Raw genomic sequence first — 19,987 nt, forward strand, 5'->3', positions numbered from 1 at the left:
GCCCTATGATTTAATATGTTTGAATCAACTACAGAAAAATCTTCCAGGAGTAGAGATTCTGAATCTCTCTTTTATGCCAACTACTTTAAATATGAAGGAAATAGAAGTTACTGCAACAACAAATCATGAAGTTTCTATTGTTGAGAAAGAGGTGCTTATATCATTTTTTGTATTTTTTTCTTAATAATCAATTATAAATTGCTCCCTCAATAGTCATAGTAAATCAAATTCATCTATATTATAGGTGGTCTAATAATTTTTATTTTCTTATATTATAGGTTCCAAGTAAATCAAAGTCAGATAGTAGAAATATTCTAGAATCACCTACTATAACAGAAGGTATTTCTAAGTCTTATGTTAAGTCATTACTTCGAACAAGATAGAAGAATGTGATTCTTTCACCTAGAAAAAAGTAGGTATATTTAGAACTAAAACCGAAGAAGGAAAAATAGCATTTATAATTCATGCTTTGTAATAATTATATTTAGATTGGTTGAAGTAATATGTTTTATCTTTAAATAAAATTGATATTGCTTTTTCCTTCTTGTTCACTGAGAATATTGATATTGATGCATGAAAATAGTTATCTTTTTGCAAGCTCTTTATTCTTCTCTTACTCAAGAGGCTCTTGACTTTGAAATTAGAGAAAATGAAGCATGACCAACATAAGAAAAGATTAAAAAAGAAGAAAATGATATATTAGTAATATAATGACGAACTAGGAAAGATTTAGATTTTATGTTCTAACTTGTTTGTTTGATTTGTTAACATTGATTGATGATGACAACTTAGAGATTATTTAGACTCTATGATCTAATTTGTTTCTTTTAGGATTATTCAATAGTAACTTTAGACAATGTTAAAGGAAAAGAAAATTCTAATTTGCTTATTAATTCTTTTCTAATTATACCTTGTGTTCATTATGAATTTATCTTTAATGTTTTGTGTATTTCAATTAATAGTAATATCTTTTCAATATTTTATGTAAAAATAAAAAAATAATTACATATTTAAATGTGAAAATGGTAAATAGTTACTATAGCTATAAATGTTACTAAATATCTATCGTAATATTTTTCTTATTGTTAATAAAGTTTTTTTATAATATTTTTTTAATGTTGACAAAAAAGACAAATTGTAACATTTATTAAAGTATTATTATAAAGACTTATTGTGATATTTTTTAAAATATTACAAAAGTATCTATTGTAATATTTTTTTGAGTGTTACAAAAATATCTATTATAATATTTCTTTAAGTGTTACTATAAATGGTCTATTTTAGTATTTCTCATAATATTACTATAGAATATATTTTGTAACATTTTTACTAAATATTACTAAATCTATAGAAAAGTGTCAGTAAAACACTTTAGTAACATAGAGTATATTTAACATTTGTTAGAATGTTACTAATATACACTAGGTAACATTTTTTAAATGTTAGTAAAAATCAAGTATATAGTCGTGAGTAACTTTGACACCATGTAGTCGTTAACATCTGCTACAACATCTAATGTAGGAGCCGGTATTGTTCTATCTTTAAGGTAGCTGATATTCAACAAATTTACTAGCATATCTGGATAAACAAAATCAATAGGATCATCTAATGAAGTTGAGATATCTTGTACCAAAATGGTTGAAGGAATTTCAACTATAAACTTTCCATCTGTTGAATCTCCTGTCATCTCCTATTTTCAGTAACCAATCTGCAAAATCTCTTAATTCAGCATTATTGGATGAGATTTTCTAGTAACATTCTCATATTCCTTGTCAACCTAAGAATTGTACAATCATCCTACAAATAAGATAAAACGAGAGATTACTGCATTATATCTTGCTTTGTGTTCTAAAGAATAATAGGTAATATTTATCTAAAATTTCTATCCAATACAACTACATTTTCTCCAAATGGTAAATTCTCATTGTATAATCTAGAAACTCTCAAAATATCTCTCAAGCATATATCCAATGCCTCAAAGCAGTATCTACTTATTACTGGAGCTTCACCCATATTATCAATTTAGCTTTGATAATCAAAGTTGCTAGTGGTGTACCTTGTCTAATGTTACAAATTGAATCTTTATCTATAACAATATATAATGGCAATACATGAGTTTGGTGTCTAACATTTCTTTCCAGTATTACCCTTTCTAATTAACTTCTCCACTTAACGTCAGTTATTCATCTCTGGAAAACTCTTATTGCTCCACTTTGCCACCTTGACGTAACTTTCACCCGTTATCTTTCACCTTTGACCCGTTTATCTCTTCTCATCTCTTATTAGTATTATTGAATCAGATAGAAAATCTTTAATTTTATTTTTTTAATCCAATTTATCTTTTAAAGATATCACAAAAATGGATACATACCTAAAATTATTGACCTTCAATATTTTGATTATTACTATTATATTTTTTTCGTTTAGATCTATGTTTTGATTATTATTATTATAATTTTTTAATATTAATCTTTTTTTTTTTGGTCCAGACCATATCAAATCATTTATATTAAAAAATTAGTACCTATGATTTATATAAGAAATTACTTCTTTTTTGGTAGAATTTAAAAATACATTAATCTCATGCCAATAATATATTTGCTTTTTAAACATTCAGGTACTCATAATAACAGTAGAATTAGTCCAAATCCAAGTAATAGATAGAACGATAATAACATTAGTGGGTATAAATTTATACTATTAATTTAATATTTGAATTTTTTTATTATAGTACTATTTTAATGTACTCTAAATTTTTATTATGTATTCATAATTTTGATAAAAATCATTCTTAGAAGAAATATTAATCTTATTTCTTAATTTTTTTAGTCCAGACCATATTAAATCATTTATATTAAAAACTTTTGATAATTCAAAAAATAGTATTTATATGTTAATAATCTATTTTTTAGATAAAGTATTAGAATTGGTCCAAATAATATATTGAAGAAAAATGCTATTTGTACACTAAACTTAGCTACTAAAATCAGCCACTAATGTAGTTGTGTATAAAAATACATGTGTGATTTAATTTATTTTCAATATGTATTTGTATTCTAACATATATTTTATACTGATGGCTGACTTTGATGGCTGATTTTAATGTACACGTAGCATAATGATGATAACATTAGTTAGTTATGTATATATATAGTCCCATTGTATGATTGACAACTTTAATTCTATTATAATAACTATTTTTTTCTACTATTTTCTGTTTACTATTTTTTAAGTTCTGTCATAATAACTATTTTTTATGCTATTAATAATTTTTTCATATAGAAAAATGCATCCTGAATTGAAAATAAAAGAAAAATTGAAAAAAAAGTGAAACAAATTAAAAGGTAAATTAATAGAGTAAATAATTGAAGAAGAGGTTATACATGATTTTTCTATAACTGTTACTAAAATACATATAAAAATGAGATAGAGAAAATCAGTTGCCGTTCACCGTGGAAGTAATTTCTTTATGTAACGTAACTGACGTATGTAAAGGAAAAGTTCTATCATGAAATATAATATTAAAACTTAAATGTGGACACTAAAATTTTAAAATGAGTCATGCTCTGTAAACTATGTGCAATTACTCTCTGTATAATAGTAGTTATTTTATAAAATGTATATTATTTATTTTTAAAAATCTAATTTTTTTAATCCTAAAAGTATTGGTATTTTTATTTAATTTTATTTAATATCTAATAAATTTATATTCAAATTTTCTTTTTTTTTTTCACAAGTTTGAATTGAAATAGTGCTATTGTATGATTGAGAATTTTAATTTTTGTCATAATAACTGTTTTCTCCTACTATAATGTTACGGGTTAAATATTTTTTAATTTAATGTATACTATAAACAGTAATATTTTATTTCATTAATTACCTGATAAATTAAAAGAGATATAAAAGTTTGGTACTCAATTATTTTTTTTATTTTACTCATATCACTATAACCCAAAACAACCGATGCAGTTATCATTATTTCTACCATCATAGTCACCAAAAAAATATTTCTACCATCATAAGAGTAGCCCAAAATAATCATCATTATTTCTACTATCATAAGAGCAGTTTGTTCGTAGAGTTATTATTATTTCTACTATCTCATATATATTATTTTGTACTCTTTTATTATATTATTATCCTTATTTATTTTTCATTTTAATTCTCACTATTTTCTGATTTTTTTTCTATTTATATTGACATGGATGTTTATTATAAAAATAAAATTTTTAAAACCAATAAAAGATAAAGGTATATCTTAGTTGGGATATATCATTATTTAATGCTAAAGTAATATACAAAATACTATTAAAATATATTGTGATACATATATACAATAAATTATAGGAAGAATGATTCCAACCGTTATAGAGTATATGAAAGGATGATCAATTAATTGTATCAATGAGATCAATAAACAATAAATTAGATATTACTATATTAACGACCGTGACAATTACATTGATGATACGTATTTTTATTTTAATATTAATAATCAAATGTGATATTAAATCAGGTTCGTCCACTCAAAATTTATTCTATTGGTTAGGGAGATATAGTTAAATCAAACAAAATTCAGGAAAATGATAAAAAAAAATATTGGATCAAAAGAATAAAAGATAATGAAATAAATTTTTATTATATAATAATAATACCATCTATTTAGACGTATATATTAATTATGTTAAAATTTTAACTTTTTCTTTCTCATCCATAAACTCAAAAGAGCACAACTAGCTCATTTTGATGACAAACAATATCATTGCAGGTAATTTTTATTAAATATAAATTCTTAATAAATCAGATGTAATGTCATTTAATTTATATTTTATCATACATAAACAAAGATTAATGTCATTTTTTTGTCTTTTTAAAAAATTCAGTGCAAAACAAGTTATCTCAATTCTACAGGTTTTAATTGAATTAATTGAATTCGTTCCTATAATAAGGAATCAATTTAATTGAATATTCTTGATTCGTTTATATAGTTATTTTTATGGTCAATAAATATGACAGATTTTTAAGACTCAAGAAGTTATTGATAAGGAGATGTATGATAAATTACGAAAGATTTTTTCGAGATACACAATTTTTATATTCTCCTATTTTGTTTATTAATTATTCTTATAGTTTGGTATTTAAAAACAAAAAAGATAAGAATTCTCATTTTTTTCCAATATTTATAGAAAAATGAGGCCTCTTCAGATTTAAATCCATATTTTGGCCTACCACTTAAGAAAATAAAGACAATATAAATATCCATGACATTTAAGTAAAATTATCCTTTGTAAATAACTAACATGTATTTTGGTTTATATATACTTTTTTTGAATCAGAATAATATTATTATCATTATTTTTTGAACTATGGCTTTACTAATAATATATAAACCTCTTTATTGTGTGCTTTTATAATTTAACATTTTAAAATTTTTTATAGTAATTTTAAAGTAAAAAAATATGATATAAATAAGATTACGTCAATATTAAAATAATAAAAAATATTTATCTAATAAATTTAAAAAATGAATAATATATTAACATAAAAAAATTTAATTTCTTAAAAAATAATAGAAAAACGGCTGAACAGGCACAATATTGTACCTGTTGAGCCCTAGTTAATGTTTAATGGGATTTTGAATCTTGAATGAGCAATTCTTCTATTATTCAAAAACAGAGATCCAATTCTGCTTGAAGCCACATTAAGAACAATACCATCCTTTGATCCAAAAGTACTACAACAGGAGTGGCAGATATCGGCGGTTGAAAGTTCGGATTGTGGCAGTTTTCTGACCGCCGCTAAACATACAACAGCGGTTGAATGACCGCTAAAACTAACGGCGCTGGTAAACCTTTAGCGGCGATTTTATTTTACCGCTGGAATATCCGCTGCTAAACTGGTTTCAGCGGTGAAAATGTTCTGTGGCGGTTAATGACCGCTACTGTTTTCCAAGACTGATTTGAGACACTTTTAGCTCTAACCGCCACTATTTACTTTAGTTAAAAAAGTTGAATTTTGCAGCGTTTAATAGTAACCGCCACTAAACTTCTTTTTTTCATTTAAATAGTTTATTTGAATTTTGGGTTTATATCACAATCAACATTTAAAGAATCTTTTAATTTGAAAATGTTACATATTAATTTAACTGATTATGTTTGCAATAATATAAAAAAAAACATAATTGATGTAAAACACAATGCTAGACTAATTTAAATCATACATATAGATCACAAAATAAAATAGTTAATAATAATTTGTCCTCAAAATGCACTGTTCATAAAGGAAACAAAAAAAATTAAATTGTTAAAAGATTTTTATTTTATTGGACTCCCCAAAGACTTCAGTTGTGCATCAATTTTAGATGGCAAAGTGTCTCCTTGCTGATGGATTATGTATCTTACCAGATTTTTCATGGTCTGTGTCTTTGCCTTCTCTTTTGCTGCCTCTGCCTTTGGCTCTACTTTTGCCTTCAATTCTGTAATCTCCCTCTGATACTCCTCAATTTGTACACTAGAATTCGATTGTTGTGTAGTATTACGAATAATTTTGGTTGGACATGGTCTAAAACCTAACCTTCGAACTCGTCCTGAATACTCCTTTCCAAGGACTTGCGCAAGCGAATCAGTAAGTGAAATCTCCTTCAAGGAACCATCTTGGCTCTCGATATTTGTAATCGCTTCCTACAGACGTACCAGAGTTGAGTTATTGTGATTTCGAAGTTAGCAACATGAATAAAGCAAGAGATGTAAATAATTATTAACCAATACTTACTCCAACAACACGAGCATCATCATTCATATACAAGCCATCATTTTTTTTAGTCATAGTCGATATCTCTCCTCTACCAATGTGCCTTTGCTATTTTTTCTCCTATAACCACATTAAATATTTACACAATCATACATGTTACAAAAGAATATCACAAACACAAAAAAATAGATGAAAGAAATACACACATAATTACCTCTTTATTCTTTAGCCTTGTCGTTGTCTTAGAATGTAAAACCTGGTTAATTAATGGCTAATTAACTCATAAATTAAAATATATTCTAGAAAGTGAAAAATGAGATTTTTATGGTTTAATAAGATAGAGAAAATCAAAACAAAAATTTTGGAACCAATTTTAAAGAAATCGGCCTAAGATTGGGCCAAACGGACGAAACCGGACAAACCGGGCCCGTATTGGGCCTTGGCCCAACTCATCCCATTAAATTAAGTGAGCCACAGCTCACTCTTCCTCCCCTCACTTGAAAACACGCTGCAAAGGCAGCAAGAAGGAAAAAGAGAGTTCAAAAATTCCCAAACCCTCATTCCATCTTCAAACTTTGATAACTTTTGATCCGGAGCTCCGATTGACGCACCGTTTGTGGCCACGTGACCATGACGTCGAGCTCTACAAAGCTCACAACTTTATTTAGAAGGTAAGCCACGAATTCATTCCAGTTTCTCCAGCCATTGATATCGAAATTCTTGGGTAAATATGTTGAGATTTTGGCTCTTTGATGTTATAGGATCCAACTTGCTTGAAGGAAAGGCTTAGTCTTGCCTCCTTGATCCTTGGGTAAGATAAGGAAACTATAAACCCTTGTGGTTTGTCCAATTTCACGTGCCTTAATATTAAAATTGTTCAATTGTATAAACTAGTTGAGTTTATGTTGAATTAGAGTTGAAATTGTCAAATTGGAGCTTGATTGAAGTCTTAGAAAGGCTTGGAGTGGGCTTTTGATGCTGGAAGATCCATTTGAAAGGTGTTGGAGCCTTGAAGGTTTGAGGAAAGTGAAAATTGGAAGTGTTCTGGGTTGAGTGGGGAATCAGCCAAGGTATGGTTTCGGTTTCCTGTATCTAAAATATAATGTGGTTGTGAAAACTTAGGCTAGTGACCCATAGGATAGGAATTGAATTTGTGGTGATGGTTGATTGGTTATTGGAATAGTTGTATGATTATGTGATTATTGGTTTTTGGAGTGTATGATTGAAGTTCTTGATTGATGATGTATGTGAGTTTTGTATGATAATGATACTTGGTATATATAAAGGTTGAATTAAAGTTGAAATTGTGCTTGATATGGATAATTGGTCTTGTATGTTGATCATTTTAGAATTAGAGACCTTGGTGGTGGAGTTTGATGAAAATGGAAGATTGGTATTAGATGATATATATTGTGGATTATTGAGTAAAATTTATGCAGTAGAGTGTTGATGTGTTGTGGGGGTGAATATGGAAGTTGTAATTTGGTTGAGATTGAAATAGTAAGGTTTTGGTTGGTTTTAAAAAAAATGAATTTTGAAGTACATGTTTTGGAAATTGGGAGTTTATGAGCTTTGGTAAAAATGGAATTTTGATGAACTTCAACGGATCATATCTTAAGCTATTGTTTTCGGAATTTGATGATTTTTATATCAAATGAAAGATAATTTCACAAGCTTTAAAATGGTTTAATTTTGGTTGAAATATAAATTTTTTGGAAGGAGATATGATCGTTGAAAATTTGGGCCAAAAATCTGAATTCTGCAGATTCTGCAGAATTTGAGATTTCTGGTTTGTCTGCGCACGCACACCCCGCGGAATTTTGAACCTGTGCGCATGTACAGCCTTGTGCGTATGCACACGCAAGGACAGGGCTACTGATGGGAGCGATAGCACGCCCTCTGCGCACACACAACCAGGTTTGCAAGCTGTGCGTACGAATAGACCTGTGCGCATGCACACATTGGGAATGGCATTCGGTTGATGGCGCTACCACACCTTGTGTGCGCACTCAACCCTGGAACTTTAACTTTCTGTGCGTATGCGCAAGCCTGTGCATACGTACCCTTTCTGAAAACACTTCTGGGCGTGCGCACGCACACCTTTGTGCGTACGCACACGACCCTGTTCTTTTCTAAAGCTTTGTTTTTCAAGTCTTTCACATTCCCAACAAGCTTGTAACCTTCTGAGATGTTATTTCACATTTATAAACCCCCAATTTCATCCTTCAAATCTTAAATTAATGTAGAATGCCTAGTGATTGAGATGAAACTAAAGAAGAGAGTAACATGTGGATGAAGAAATGGGATATAATGAGAAGTTATGACTAATGATGAGGTTATGAGTTATTGAAGAGGATGGTAGAGTGCTGTGTATATGATATGGGCCGAATGACTGTGTGTGATAATGGTTTATGGCTGAGTATGAATTGTGATTTTAAGCCGAATGGCTATGATAAATTGTAATTTATGGATGAAAATGAAAATGTAAATATGAATGATTGTTTTATCTTGAGTTCTCTTTTTCGAAAGTGCGACCCCAAAGAGATGGTGGAAGGTGAGGATCCCCTTCCTTGTTCCTCCTGGTATTGTAAAATCACCCCTAACGAGATGGTGGGAGGTTAGGATCCCTTCATTGGTTCCTCCTGGGCATGTGAGAATATACCTCCTAGGTAAATGTAAGGGTTGTGGTTTCGCTCCACTTGCTCCAGGTTGGTTAGTATAGAGGCTCCCCGATGGACGCAAGGATTGTGGTTTCGTCTCACTTGCCCCGGGTTATGATGAGTGATGATATGGTCATAAGGAAAGATTATGGAAGGTGTATAGATGGATGTGAAATGATTATCTGAGACATGAGTTTCCCTGGGCGAAAGCAGTGACTAACCAGCACGTGCTCTAGGTAGAGACTCGATACTCTGTTGACCCTTTGTCGTAAGTGTGGCTGGACACTATGAAAGGTCCGGATGAGCTCGCCCCCGTGATAAACACCAAGAATGGGTGTTGTATGATTATGATTATGTTATGAATGAGAATTACTCGAGTTGGGGATGCACGACAGAGGACCGTCCAATGGTTAGCTACCAGGACTTGTCAGATTGGCTCTATAACCGACATATGAGACTCATCAGCCACTAAGACAGGCATGCATCATATGCATCTATATGTCTTATTTGGATTGCCTAAGTGATTGCATAATTAAATGCTACTTGATTATTTGTTATATTTGAATCCTATTTGTGATTTCTCTGCTTGTAATAATTGTGTTTGTTGTATTTGGTTCCGACTAGTAGTTGGGAGGTTCGGAAGAGTTGGAAAGGGGAGTTTTAGATAGTTCTGAAGACCCTTAACTAGTTGCCTATTTTAATTTCATGGTTTAGTTATATTTTAAGCTTTAATTATTTGTTAGAAGTTCTAGGATTGCCTTCAGCTTTCCCAGGACATTATATGTTAGACATGTGGGCACTGTTACCATGCTGAGAATCTCCGGTTCTCACCCATGTGGGTTTTGTGGTTTTTAGATGCAGGATAGGCGACACCTTGCTGGGGCATACTGGAAGCTCTGATATTGCGAAGATCTTTATCTTTTGGGATATTTTGGTTATTGGTATTTTCTTAGATACTTATTATCTCCATTTATTATATATATATATATGCTGTATTAATTCCTCTTAGAGGTGATTTTGGAGACTCAGGTGTTGTAACTCTGTGTTTTGGGTTTTCTTTTGGGTTTTCCTATATATCTATATATATATAACTATGTGCTCAGATCGGTTATGTTCGCAAGCCGAGTCTTGAGTTTTGTTACATGTGTTTCGGAACTCTTGGTATATCAACTCTTTAGCTTGTTCTATCTTGCGCTATCTGCTCTATCGCTTTGTGAGCATTACGCTTTTTGATTTATCGATTTTTGTTTTATCCCTTTCTTCAAAGGCTCCTAGTTATAAACCTTTTCACTATATTATATATATTAAATTTTTATTTTTAGAGGTTGTAGCGCCTCGCTACATCTATTTTACATCATAGGTGTAAAGCTCTATGTGGTAGGGTGTTACATTATGGTATCAGAGCAATTCGTTCCGATAGAGCCTGAGGGACAGACTGACTATGCTTCTGAGTGTACTTTGAGTTGTGTTTATATGCTATTTAGGATATCTGCCTGATATACATAGCATAAAGTTCATGAGCATGCTTTTGGAACTTTGAAGCACTAGACTTGCGATATTGAGACTGATCACCTTAATATCACTTGTTTGGTGTGAACAAGAACCAAATGGCGCCTCGTGGACGCGGTCGGGGGCGTAATCGGGGTCGATAACGGAGAGGTAGCGATGTAACCATACCAGTAGGTGCGTTGACTGATTTCATGGCCGTGATGGCGAATACTGCTGCTGCCAATGGCACTGTGGCTGCTGTTACTAGCCAAGCAAAGGGTAGGACGGAACAACAAGTTAGAGTTGGCAATGACAGTGGTGATGGAAATGAAGGAGGAAATGAGGTCCCGAGTACAGTGGCACCAGTGGGAATAATGAGTTATCCGGAGTTAACTAACACGGGTCAAACAGCGGGCGAAAGCTCAAAAGGACTGAGCTGGCTAGGAGTGATTGTCGAAAATCTTTCACCAAGAAAGAGGGGGAAGAAGACGTAGATTACATCAAGGGGCCAAAGTTTCAAGAGGGGCCGTTATGCCACTTCACGTTTTCAATGCCGGAATAATGACCAAAGGAACGATAACCGTCAGGGTCCAAATTCAGAAGGACATATTAGTACTTAACCGGAGGACTTAAAGTGTCGGAGATGCAAAAAGTATCATCCAAATAGACCATACAGGGACGGACTAGGTGTATGTTACGAATACGGAAAGCCAGGGTATATAAATCGAGATTGTCCATACAGAAAGCGCCGGGAGGCAGCCGAATCTGATTCTCTGACCCGAGGTAATCATAAGCTAGCAGTTGGATTTCTAACTTCTTTGCATATCATTAATATGTGATATTCATTCGTAATGTACGACAAGCATCGATAATCGTAAAGTCCAAGTTGGTGATTAGTCGACGACTATTAGAGGTTGAGACAGAGCGATATGTAGTTAACTTAGAGGAGTGGCTATCTCTTGAAGGTTAAGAATCAAAGCGATGCAGCGGAAGAGGGTTGGATTATACCTAAGGAATCAAAAATGTTGAGAACTGTACAGAGTTATTGTTCGGAACCCAGTGATAGTGAACTGCGAGGAAGAGGAATGGAATGGATTTAACCTTTAGTTGCTAATCGTTTGAGAGGCAAGTGAAGATGAGACCAAATCGCTATTGCGAGAGAGTTTTTGAGACAATCCTGAAGGTGTACCCGAACTCCATCTCGGAGAGAAAGCGAGTTTGCGATAGACTTAGTACCGAAAGCCGGATTAGTTTTGATTGTACTGCAACCGAAGACACTATTATAATTGGTAGAACCTAGGATCGAGGTGAAGGGAGTATTAGAATAGATAACTATCCGACTAAGTGTTTTCCTGTGAGGAGCACCGAGTGTGCCAGTGAAAAAGGAAGAGAACAGCAAAGGGCTTTATGCGAGGGGGAGTGTGCCAATAGAATCTGCGTGACCCAACTTAGTCTTTCTTTTATAACTTACATTGGGAAATCCATTATAAATTCCAACTTTAATTTTCAACAAATTAACAGACAAAAGACTGTCGATAACCAACTTATCACAATTTACAATAACAACCAATCGCAATATCAACTTTGTCAGATCGTTCATGTACTATGGTGACAACCCAACTTAGCAATCCAAATGTTCCCATAATCATTGCTCAAGCTTATTTCAATACCATAGTTGACTATTCAGTATCACTCTCATTCCTAATACTTGGTCCACATTTTTATCTACTTATAAAGGCTCTTTCAGCTTTTAAGATTTATTGTTCTTTCAATTTACTTAACACCTCTATGCCTTAACTACACATTTTAAATACAATCGTAGCCACTTTTTGTAAATACTCCATGTGTGTTTCATTTGATGTAACTAAAACCTCCAGCAAAACACTCACATAGGGATACAATTGCGAACTGTTTTCAACTTTTCAACTCACATGCAGTCAACTTTCATCGTAATCAAGCACAAGTTCAACCCTTACAATGCCATCAAATCAACTAGAATCAATCTTATCATAATCAAACATACTTGATGAGCGGATATTTTATACACTTTTTGGGGATAATTTCATGTAAATTTTAGTATGTTTTAGTTAGTTTTTAGTAGATTTTTATTAGTTTTTAGGCAAAAATCATATTTCTGGACTTTACTATAAGTTTGTGTGTTTTTTTATGATTTCAGGTATTTTCTGGCTGAAATTGAGGGAGTTGAGCAAAAATCTGATTCAGGCTGAATAAAGACTGCTGATGCTGTTGGATTCTGACCTCTCTGCACTCGGAATGGATTTTTTGGAGCTACAGGAGTCCAATTTGCGCGCTCTTAATTGGGTTGGAAAGTAGACATCCAGGGCTTTCCAGCAATATATAATAGTCTATACTTTGCGCGAAGATAGACGGCATAAACTGGTGTTCAATGCCAGTTTCATGTTGCAGTCTGGCGTTCAGCGCCAGAAACAGGTTACAAGTTGGAGTTCAACGCCAAAAACAGGTTACAACCTGGCGTTCAACTCCAGAAACAGCCCAGGCACGTGAGAAGCTTAAGTCTCATCCCCAGCACACACCAAGTAGGCCCCAGAAGTGGATTTCTGCACTATCCATCTTAGTTTACTCATATTCTGTAAACCTAGGTTACTAGTTTAGTATTTAAACAACTTTTAGAGACTTATTTTGTATCTCATGACATTTTTAGATCTGAACTTTGTACCTTTTGACGGCATGAGTCTCTAAACTCCATTGTTGGTGGTGAGGAGCTCTGCAGCGTCTCGATGAATTAATGCAATTATTTCTGTTTTCCATTCAAATACGCTTGCTCCTATCTAAGATGTTTATTCGTGCTTCACTATGAAGAAGGTGATGATCCGTGGCACTCATCACCTTCCTCAATCCATGAACGTGTGTCTGACAACCACCTCCATTCTACATTAGATTGAATGAGTATCTCTTAGATTCCTTAATAAGAATCTTCGTGGTATAAGCTAGAATATTTTGGTGGCCACTCTTGAGGATCCGGAAAGTATAAACCTTGTCTGTGATATTCCGAGTAGGATTCAAGGATTGAATGGCTGTGACGAGCTTTAAACTCGCGAGTGTTGGGCGTAGTGATAGACACAAAAGGATCAATGGATCTTATTCCGACATGATCGAGAATCGACAGATGATTAGCCGTGCTGTGACAGAGCATTTGGACCATTTTCACTGAGAGGATTGGAAGTAGCCATTGACAACGGTGATGCCCCTACATACAGTTTGCCATGGAAGGAGCCTTTCATGTTTAAAAGTGAGAAAGTATTATGTTGCAGGGATGATGACAAGTCATCTTAGCCTAGTTTTACTAGTCTTTTTCTTTGTTTTCATTTAGTTTTATGCACTTTCTTAAGCCATAAGTAAGCCAATTGGGTTGAAATTCATGTTTCCTTTGATTCAATCAACCATGGATAAATTGATGCATTTTCATGAGTTTTTGTGCCATAATTTCTCATATGACAAGAAGAAGAATAACTCTCATGATTATGGCATAGCTTTGATACAATTGTTGATTGATGATAGGAGGAATAAAGCTTGGAAGAAGGTTGCAAGAATGGGCTTGAAAAGAGGGATCAACGTTTGAGTTAACGTTTGCCTCAAACGTTAACTCAAACGTTGAAAAGAAGATGAAGAATACCCTGGAAGGAGCCAACGTTTGTGCCAACGTTTGCCTCAAACGTTGAGGCAAACGTTGGCTGAAGAAGAAGCAGGGGAAGGAGCCAACGTTTGCGCCAACGTTTGCCTCAAACGTGAGGTCAAACGTTGGCGCCAAAAATATGAGAAAGAGCACCCCTGGGCACAGCAACGTTTAAGCCAACGTTTGCCTCAAACGTGAGGTCAAACGTTGGCTACATTTTGGCAAGAAAGAGAATGGAAGAGCACCCTGATTGATGGTTTAGATGAGCCATGTTTGCGCCAATGTTTGCCTCAAACATTAGGCCAAACGTTGGCCAAAAAGGAGCTTAGGAAGACCCACGTTTGAGCTCACGTTTGACCTCAAACGTTGGCTCAAATGAGGATGACAGCAAATGGGCTATCTGCATAATGCCTCACACAAGGGACGTTTGAGTCAACGTTTGCCTCAAACGTTGACTCAAACGTGAATGGTTCATGGCCTGGTTCACAAGTGGATTTCTTCCCAACACCAAGAGCAATCAACGGAGGGTACTATCAACCCAATTCCATCAAAGCCAAGGCCCAAATTCAAGGCTCTATGATCATTTGAAGAAAGTGTATAAATAGCTTAGGATTTGAAATTTTAGGAGAGCTTTTCTTTTTAGAGTTTTCTTTGAGAATTTTCATAGTACTCACAGTAGATAGCTTTTGGGTTTTGAGCTATTTTGAGATTCTGAGTCTTGGGGAAGGAGAATTGAATTCTCTTCCTCTTAGTTTTCTTGTTTTCAATTTCAATTGCACTTGTCTTGAGTCTTGGGTGTTAAAGAATTGAGGAAATTCTGTCTCAATCTCACCTTGAGATCTCTCTGTTTTTCTTACTGCAACTTCTGGAAATTGAACTTGGATTTACATTTCTACATTGCTCTCTTCTTTAATTTTGCATTTGCTCTCTGAATTTGGATCTAGGAAGGCATTGAGATCTAGACTTAGTTATCTAGTCTCTTGGGTCCTGAGATCTATTGGTTTCCATTTTAATTTCCTTGTTTAATTACTACATTAAGCTTATTTTCCTTTTAGTTTGAGATCCGGTTCAACTAATTCCATCAACTACTCTTCGTTCTGCTGAGTTTTGCTTTTCCTTGTTTAATTCCTACAGATCCAATTCCCATTCCCCTTTTATTTTTCAAGTCATTTATATTTCTTGCACTTTAAGTTTCTGCAATTTACATTACTTGCACTTTAAGATTAAGCTCTTTTTCTTTTTGTTCCCTTTAATTTCCTGTAAATCACCCACTCCCTTTTACATTCTATGCAATTTAATTCCTGCCAACACAATTTCACACAATCAACACTTGTTTGCTTGACTAATTCAACCACTAAACTAAAGTTGCTCAATCCTTCAATCCTTGTGGGATCGACCTCACTCCCGTGAGTTTTATTACTTGATGCGACCCGGTGCACTTGCCGGTGAGTTTTGTGTCGGATTGTTTTCCGCACATCAAGTTTTTGGCGCCGTTGCCGGGGATTGAATAGATTGACAATGATTAAGTGAGGTGGTAGTTTAGATCAAGCACTTTTTCTTTAATTTTGATTAACCCACTAACTATTTGAGACTTTGTCTCAACTAACTGCACTCAACTCTCAAGATTGCTGCTGTTTGTTCTTTGTGGTTGAGTATATGACACAGGTAAGAGGAGAGACTCCTCACTTCTCTGAGCAAGACCAACGAACTCTCAGGAGGTTGAGAAGAGAAGCTAGAGGAAAACGTGTTGTTGGAGAAGAAGAAATCTCTGAGGAAGAAGAGTACCACGAGATGGAAGGGAACCACTCAAATCTGAATGCAACAGGGGGAGTAGCCAACAATAACCCCCCTCAAAGAAGAGTCCTAGCTTTTTACACATTTGCAAATCCAAGACACTGTGGGAGTAGCATTCTCACTCCCAATGTCAATGCAAACAACTTTGAGCTAAAACCACAACTCATTACACTTGTCCAGAACAATTGTTCCTATGGAGGTAGCCCATTGGAAGATCCTAACCAACATTTATCTACCTTCTTAAGGATTTGTGACACTGTCAAATCCAATGGCGTGAATCCTGAAACTTACAAGCTTCTGTTGTTCCCATTCTCATTAAGGGACAAGGCTGCACAATGGCTTGAAACTTTTCCCCAAGGAAGTATCACTAGTTGGAATGATTTGGTGACTAAATTTCTAGCCAAATTCTACCCACCCCAAAGGATCATCAGGCTGAAAACTGAGGTGCAGACATTCACACAATTAGATGCCGAATCCTTGTATGAAGCATGGGAGAGGTACAAAGCCTTAATCAGAAAGTGTCCCCGAGAGATGTTCAATGAATGGGATGTGCTGCAGAATTTCTATGAAGGCTTGACATTGAAATTTCAAGAGGCATTAGATCACTCTGCTGGAGGTTCATTACAACTGATGAAAACTGCTGAAGAAGCCCAGAATCTTGTGGACATGGTGGCCAACAATCAATACTTCTTTGCTCATCAAAGAACCCGCCAACCATCACAGAGAAAGGGGGTACTAGAACTGGAAGGAGTGGACTCCATTTTGGCTCAAAACAAGATGATGCAACAATAAATTCAACAATAGTTTGAACAAATGGCCAAAAGGATTGACAGCCTTCAAGTAGCAGCTGTGAACACAAGCCAACCATCAACTGTATGGGTGCAGAATGAAGAAAGCCAAGAAGAGCAACAACAGGAGCAAGTGCAGTACATGCATAACCAAAACTCTGGACAGAATGAAGTTTATGGTGATACCTACAATCCTTCCTGGAAGAATCACCCCAACCTTAGATGGGGAGATAACCATAACCAAGGCCAACAACCATGGCAAAGAAACACAACCCAAAATAACCCAAGGAACAACCAGCAAAACAACAACCAAAATTCATTCAGAAAATCGCAAAACACTTACCCCAACTCTAACCATTATCCAACCCATAACCAACCCATCAACCAAAATACCTATCATCCACCACCCACATCTCACAACCAACCACAAGCATCACCAGAATCTCAAAGAATCACTAACCTGGAAACCTTGATAGACAAAATGTGGAAACACCAAGAAATGACGGCCAAGAATCAAGAAGCTTCCATCAAGAACATGGAAAGACAAATAGGCCAGCTCTCTAAACACTTTGCAACAGAGAGACCATCAAGTTCACTACCAAGTGACACAATTCCAAATCCTAAGGAAGAGTGTAAGGCAATACAGTTAAGAAGTGGGAGAACATTGATGAGCAACAATGACACTACAAGGAAACAAGTGGAGAGCAGCAAAAAGCCAACAGATACAGAGGAAGCCAATGATCAAAATATGGTGCCAAACAAGAACACAGAGAACCCCAAAAGAAAAGAAGACCAGCCAATCAATATACATGAGGGAGAGGAAGAAGCACAGAAAAAGGAAAAAGCCTTCATTCCTCCGCTGCCATATCCACAGAGGTTCAACAAAGAAACCAAAGATCAACACTTCCGCAAATTCCTGGAAACTTTCAAGAAGCTGGAAATCAACATTCCCCTGGTTGAGGCATTGGAACAGATGCCCTTTGGTGCACGAAATTGTGATCATCAATGGCGCCATCAACATGGTACGCTCAATTGCAATCTCAACTCTTTGTCACAACTTCGCACAACTAACCAGTAAGTGCACTGGGTCGTCCAAGTAATAAACCTTACGCGAGTAAGGGTCGATCCCACGGAGATTGTTGGTATGAAGCAAGCTATGGTCACCTTGTAAATCTCTGTCAGGCAGATTCAAATGGTTATGGATGATATATGAATAAAACATAAATATAGAGATACTTATGTATTTCATTGGTGAGAATTTCAGATAAGTGAATGGAGATGCTTTGTCCCTTCCGTCTCTCTGCTTTCCTACTGTATTCATCCAATCCTTCTTACTCCTTTACATGGCAAGCTGTATGTTGGGCATCACCGTTGTCAGTGGCTACAATCCCGTCCTCTCAGTGAAAATGTTCAACACACCCTGTCACGGCACGGCTAATCATCTGTCGGTTCTCAATCAGGTTGGAGTAGAATCCATTGATTCTTTTGCGTCTGTCACTAACGCCCAACCTTCAGGAGTTTGAAGCTCGTCACAGTCATTCAATCATTGAATCCTACTCAGAATACCACAGACAAGGTTTAGACCTTCCGGATTCTCTTGAATGCCGCCATCAATTCTAGCTTATACCACGAAGATTCCGATTAAGGAATCCAAGAGATAAACATTCAAGCCTTGTTTGCTTGTAGAACGGGAGTGGTTGTCAGGCACGCATTCATAAGTGAGAATGATGATGAGCGTCACATAATCATCACATTCATCATGTTCTTGAGTACGAGTGAATATCTTGGAATAAGAACAAGCTGAATTGAATAGAAGAACAATAGTAATTGCATTAATACTCGAGGTACAGCAGAGCTCCACACCTTAATCTATGGTGTGTAGAGACTCCACCGCTAAAAATACATAAGAACAAAAGTGATCATTGGCTTCGGCCCCAGAGAGGGAACCAGAAGAACCAAGATTAGAATACAATAGCAAAAGGTCCTATTTGTAGAGAACTAGTAGCCTAGGGTTTACAGAAATAAGTAAATGACATAAAAATCCACTTCCGGGCCCACTTGGTGTGTTCTTGGGCTGATCATTGAAGCTTTCATGTGTAGAGACTTTTCTTGGAGTTAAACGCCAGCTTTTGTGCCAGTTTGGGCGTTTAACTCCCATTCTTGTGCCAGTTCCAGCGTTTAACGCCGGGCAGTTTTGAGCCGATTTGGAACGCCAGTGTGGGCCATCAAATATCGGGCAAAGTATGGACTATTATACATTGCTGGAAAGCCCAGGATGTCTACTTTCCAACGCCGTTGAGAGAGCGCCAATTGGGCTTCTGTAGCTCCAGAAAATTCACTTCGAGTGCAGGGAGGTCAGAATCCAACAGCATCTGCAGTCCTTTTCAGTCTCTGAATCAGATTTTTGCTCAGGTCCCTCAATTTCAGCCAGAAAATACCTGAAATCACAGAAAAACACACAAACTCATAGTAAAGTCTAGAAAAGTGAATTTTAACTAAAAACTAATAAAAATATACTAAAAACTAACTAAAACATACTAAAAATATACTAAAAACAATGCCAAAAAGCGTATAAATTATCCGCTCATCACAACACCAAACTTAAATTGTTGCATGTCCCCAAGCAACTGAAAACCAAATAAGATAAAAAGAAGAGAATATGCAATGAATTCCAAAAATATCTATGAAGATCAGTATTAATTAGATGAGCGGGGCTTTTAGCTTTTTGCCTCTGAACAATTTTGGCATCTCACTCTATCCTTTGAAATGCAGAATGATTGGCTTCTTTAGGAACTCAGAATCCAGATAGTGTTATTGATTCTCCTAGTTAAGTATGATGATTCTTGAACACA

Source organism: Arachis stenosperma, chromosome 9 (assembly GCF_014773155.1).
Source record: "Arachis stenosperma cultivar V10309 chromosome 9, arast.V10309.gnm1.PFL2, whole genome shotgun sequence".
Classification (NCBI taxonomy): domain Eukaryota; kingdom Viridiplantae; phylum Streptophyta; class Magnoliopsida; order Fabales; family Fabaceae; genus Arachis; species Arachis stenosperma.